Below are 5,859 nucleotides of genomic sequence, written 5' to 3' on the forward strand. Positions count from 1 at the left end.
ACATATGTCAGAGTCAAGGCCCGCGGGCCACATCCGGCCCGCGAGAAGGTTTTTACGGCCCCTGGGATGATCTTGATTTATTATTAGAACCGGCCCGCAGACCGCAGCAAGCCGGCAGCCCGCAGATCTTTTACACGCACCAATACTACATTTCCCACAATGCAACGGTGACGCACCGAGCAGTAGGCTGCTTCATTTCAATATTTATTGGCACAGCAGTTGTCAGCATCACAGTAAAATTAACTTTCAGATACCCATCAAAAATGGCAAAACGGAAGGTGGACACTGAGAACCGGGGTTTCAAACAAGGTGGGAGTCGGAGTATTTGTTCACGGAGGTAGCTGGAAAACCTGTGTGTCTTCTGTGTGGAGAAAGTGTGGCGTACTGAAAGAGTATAATCTGAGACGACATTATGAAACGAAACACGCGGACAAAAACAAGAATATGGACATGGAACAAAGGCTACAAAAGGCAGAGGAATTAAAACGAGGCCTCAAATCTCGACAGGCTCTGTTCAAAAAGCCAAATCACAAGGCCAGGCTGCTGTCAAGGCCAGTTTTATTTTGGCAGAAGAGATCGCTAAATCAGCCCGGCCATTTACGGAGGGGGATTTCATCAAAAACTGCATGATTAAAGTTTGTGACGAAGTTTGCCCAGAAAAAAGGCAACTCTTTTTAAAAGTGAGTCTGAGCAGAAACACCATTGCCGAGAGAGTAGACCAGTTGTCCATCAATCTAAAAGAGCAGCTTGTGAAAAAGGAAAAGATTTCATTGCATATTCCTTGGCTGTGGATGAGAGCACCGACATTTCTGACATTGCCCAGTTGTCAATTTTCATCCGCGGAGTGGACTCCAGCCTAAGCGTGACAGAGGAGTTTTTGGCTTTACGTCCTATGCATGGCACAACTACGGGGCATGATTTGTATGAAGAGGTGTCAAGATGTAAATGAGATGGAGCTGCCTTGGGAAAAACTCGTGGGTTTGACAACCGACGGAGCACCTGCGATGTGTGGACACAGGAGCGGACTGGTGGCGAAGATACGGGAAAAGATGCAAGAGGAAAACGCGACAGGTGAGCTGACAGCTTATCATTGTATCATACACCAGGAAGCGTTGTGCGGTAAAGCCTTGAAAATGGAGCATGTAATGAGCATCATCACGCGCACAGTTAACTTTATCAGAGCCAAAGGTTTGAATCACCGCCAGTTCAAGGCATTTCTGACGGAGTTAGAAACGGAGCATGGTGATTTGCCTTATCACACAGAGGTGCGATGGCTAAGCCAGGGAAAGGTGCTTCAAAGATGTTTCGAGCTTCGTGAGGAGATTTGTCTGTTCTTGGACAGCAAAGGGAAAGACACAACACAACTCTGAGACGAAATGTTTCTGTGTGAAATGGCTTTTCTGTGTGACATTACGAGTCATCTGAATGCAATGAACTTGCAGCTGCAGGGTCGGGATCGTGTCATCTCTGATATGTACAGTACAGTGAAGGCATTTAAAACCAAACTGACTCTGTGGGAGACGCAGATGCGGAAAGAAAATTTGAGCCACTTTCCCAGCTGCCAGACCATGAAAGAGAAGCTCTCTACCAGTGCGTTCCCGAGCGCACAGTTGGCTGATAAAATAGGTATGCTTGCCGCTGACTTTCGACGCCGATTTGCTGACTTTGAAGCACAAAAAAGCAGGTTGGAACTGCTCGGTAACCCATTTGCTGTTGACGTGGAAAGCTCACCACCAAACCTCCAAATGGAGTTGATTGACCTCCAATGCAATGATGCACTGAGGGCAAAATATGCGGCAGTGGGTGCTGCGGAGTTCGCCCGTTTCCTCCCCGACACAATGCCCCAGCTGCGCATCCAGGCTGCTCAAACGTTGTCTATGTTTGGCAGCACATACCTGTGTGAACAACTGTTTTCTTTGATGAACTTGAACAAAACATCACACAGAAGTCGACTTACTGCTGAACACCTCCACTCAATTCTGAGGATTTCCTCAGCTCAGAGCCTTACCCCGAACATTGATGAACTTGTGGAAAAGATGGGACACCACCAAGTATCACCCTCAACCTCAAACAAGTGAACATTACTGTGCAATCACATATTTAGAGTTTTACTCAGTTCAAGTTTAAAAGTTAAAGTTTAATATTTGTTTTCACTGCATGTTACTTCTCCTTAAACAAAGTGTTGTTTTTGATTAATAGATTTTTGCACTTTATTTTATTGTATTTCAATCCAATTATATTTTAAAAATATTTCAGTTGAGTGGATGATAGAAAATTGCTATTATTGTTTTTTTCTTTGAAGTAAATTTAGCCCACTTTTGCTAAAATAGAAAATATAGGCTACTGATGGTGCCTTGAATACGGTTTCTTTCATTTAATGTTCATGTTATGGGGATTTTTATATAAAGGAAATTTGTCTTTTGTGTCTGTTGAAAATTAAAGATTACTGACAGAGCCATAAGAAAATATTGCTTTATTTATCTGATCATATTGGAATATATTTGTTAGGTTTTCAGTAGGTTCAATTAGGTTCACTAGACTATATGCGTCATTTAAAAATTTTTCAATGAACATTCGAACAGTCCGGCCCTCGGCTTGTAGCTAAATTTTTATTTGGCCCTCCGTCCATTTGACTTTGACACCCCTGCCATAGAGAGTTGCCCTGGGTCAATGTACTGTTTAAACATTGACATTTCGGTGAGCCAGTATTTCATTGCCAGATGAAATATTGATGTAGCAAGGCATCACTAATAATCAAATGAGATCACACAGGCATGGCTGTGAGTATACAACAGGGCAGGCTGCAGTATAGACCGTGCAAAGTGCAGCACGCCTTAAACTAGGCGTAATTAATTTGAACACGGCTTTCACCTCTTTGGGCTCATGACTACCATCAATGCAGGGATACACCATTTCACCATTAAACAGTTATGTTACAGCAGTTCAGATTAGCCCAAGTAGCCGTGATGCTAATATTTTAAGTGTTTCTCCAACAGCTAAGAGGTGAGTGTTTTCCGCAGCAGCAGCAACCTCTCTGTGTCTGATGCCAAACATGGGGCTGCAGATATATACAGTACTACACAGCTACACAATAGGCACCACAGAAAATTCCAGACACAAAGGCAAACAAGTTTTTTTTCTCTCTGTCCTTGATGTATACCTTGACCACGGTATGACAGGCATTTGAACCACAACAGATGTTGCAGGGCTAGGTAAGAGCTAGGTGAGGGGGTCTATGTAAGCCCTCTCCCCATCAGGGTACATTCCAGAGCGGGGGGGTGAAGAGGGAAGTTATTTGTCACAGCACAATCTCCTGGTACACTAGCTGAAGCTGGAGCTATCTACCTCCAGAATGAAGTAAAAACATCTATCTGGGTTTTGGTTCATTTTGCCATCCACTGGGAATGTATCATACCAGTGAAAAGGAAAGAGTTGCGTGACACATAATTGAGAATAGCTGGAAGCCTATATCCAGTAGGTTTGAGCCTGTGTACCTGTGAAAATATCTGATGCAAACTGGTGCAAAGACTTTTTTAACCAACATTATTTTAATATTTCATGACTTGAAGTTGTTGATATATACATTTGAAGTCAGAAATGTACATACACTTAGGTAGGAGTCAATAAAACCCGTTTTTCAACCACTCCACAAATTTCTTGTTAACAAACTATAGTTTTGGCAAGTCGGTTAGGATATCTACTTTGTTGTTCCAACAACTGTTGAGACAGATTATTTCACTTATAATTTACTGGACCACAAATCCAGTGGGTCAGAAGTTTACATACACTAAGTTGACTGTGCCTTTAAACAGCGTGGAAAATTCCAGAAAATTATGTCATGGCTTCAGAAGCTTCTGATAGGCTAATTGACATCATTTGAGTCAATTGGGGGTGTACCTGTGGATGTATTTCAAGGCCTACCTTCAAAGTCAGTGCCTGTTTGCTTGACATTACGGAAAAATCTAAAGAAATCAGCCAAGACCTCAGATTTATTTTTATTTTTCCAAACGCCTGAAGGTACCACGTTCATCTGTATAAACAATAGTACGCAAGCATAAACACCATGGGACCATGCAGCCGTCATACTGCTCAGGAAGGAGAAGCGTTCTGTCTCCTAGAGATGAATGTACTTTGGTGCAAAAAGTGCAAATCAAATCCAGAACAAGAGCAAAGAACCTTGTGAAGATGCTGGAGGAAACCGGTACAAAAGTATCTATATCCACAGTAAAAACGAATCCTATATAAACATAACCTCAAAGCCGCTAAGCAAGGAAGAAGCCACTGCTCCAAAACCACCATAAAAAAGACTGGGCCTCCTGGGTGGCGCAGTGGTCTAAGGCATCGCAGTGCTAGCTGTGCCACCAGAGATTCTGGGTTTGAGCCCAGGCTCTGTCGCAGCCGGCCGCGACCGGGAGGCCCATGGGGCGGCGCAGAATTGGCCCAGCGTCGTCCGGGTTATGTAGAGTTTGGCCGTTTGCGCACAAGCAACTCCTGTGGCGGGCCGGGCGCAGTGCACGCTGATCAGGTCGCCTGGTGTACGGTGTTTCCTCTGACACATTGGTGCTTCCGGGTTGGATGTGCATTGTGTCAAGAAGCAGTGCGGTTTGGTTGGGGTGTCTTGTGATGTGTTTCGGAGGACTCGTGGCTCTCGACCTTTGCCTCTCCCGAGTCCGTACAGGAGTTGCAGCGATGAGACAAGACTGTAACTACTACCAATAGGATACAATGAAATTGGGGAGAAAATAGGGGGTAAAAAACAACAACAAAAACAGACTACGGTATTCAACTGCACATGGGGACAAAGATCGTACTTTTTGGAGAAATGTCCTCTGGTCTGATGAGGAGGAAAAAGCTTGCAAGCTGAAAAACACCATCCCAACCCTGAAGCACAGGGGTGGCAGCATCATGTTGTGGGGGTGCTTTGCTGCAGGAGGGACTGGTGCACTTCACAAAATGGATGGCATCATAAGGGAGTAAAAGTACGTGGATATATTGAAGGAACATCTCAAGACATCAGCCAGGAAGTTAAAGCTTGGTCGCAAATGGGTCTTCCAAATGGACAATGACCCCAAGCATACTTCCTAAGTTGTGGCAAAATGGCTTAAGGACAACAAAGTCATGGTATTGGAGTGGCCATCACAAAGCCCTGACCTCAATCCTATAGAAAATGTGTGAGCAGAACTGAAAAAGCGTGTGTGAGCAAAGAGGCCTACAAACCTGACTCAGTTACACCAGCTCTGTCAGGAGGAATGGACCAAAATTCACCCTATTGTGGGAAGCTTGTGGAAGGCTACCCGAAACGGTTGACCCAAGTTAAACAATTTAAAAGGCAATGCTACCAAATACTAATTGAGTGTATGTAAACTTCTGACCCATTGAGAATGTGATGAAATTCACAGTCTTAAAATAAAGTGGTGAAATAAAGTGATGATCCTAACTGACCTAAGACAGGGAATATTTACTTGGAATAAATGTCAGGAATTGTGAAAAACTGAGTTTAAATGTATTTGGCTAAGGTGTATGTAAACTTACATTTACATTTACATTTACATTTAAGTCATTTAGCAGACGCTCTTATCCAGAGCGACTTACAAATTGGTGCAAACACCTATGACAACCAGTGGAACAGCCACTTGCATCTAAATCTTGTTGGGGGAGAGAGGGGGGGGTGAGAAGGATTACTTACCCTTACTTACCCTATCCTAGGTATTCCTTGAAGAGGTGGGGTTTCCGACTTCAACTGTACATAGACTTAAACGTTGGGGGAAATCAAGTTTGGACTAAGAGTGGGTGGGTCATTATTCAAATTGTGGTTAATTAGTGTTGTTCAGGTAGTGCGGTACTGTGGGTTGTAACAGA

General features: G+C 43.7%; 1 protein-coding gene across 5 annotated transcripts in view; it reads left to right on the forward strand.

The window, feature by feature from the left end:
* The window catches only part of LOC118380067 (nuclear receptor coactivator 1-like), a 170,972-nt gene that overhangs the window by 73,298 nt on the left and 91,815 nt on the right, over positions 1-5,859 (forward strand). The gene's annotated exons all lie outside the window — the stretch shown is intronic.

Source organism: Oncorhynchus keta, chromosome 19 (assembly GCF_023373465.1).
Source record: "Oncorhynchus keta strain PuntledgeMale-10-30-2019 chromosome 19, Oket_V2, whole genome shotgun sequence".
NCBI classification, from domain to species: Eukaryota; Metazoa; Chordata; class Actinopteri; order Salmoniformes; family Salmonidae; genus Oncorhynchus; species Oncorhynchus keta.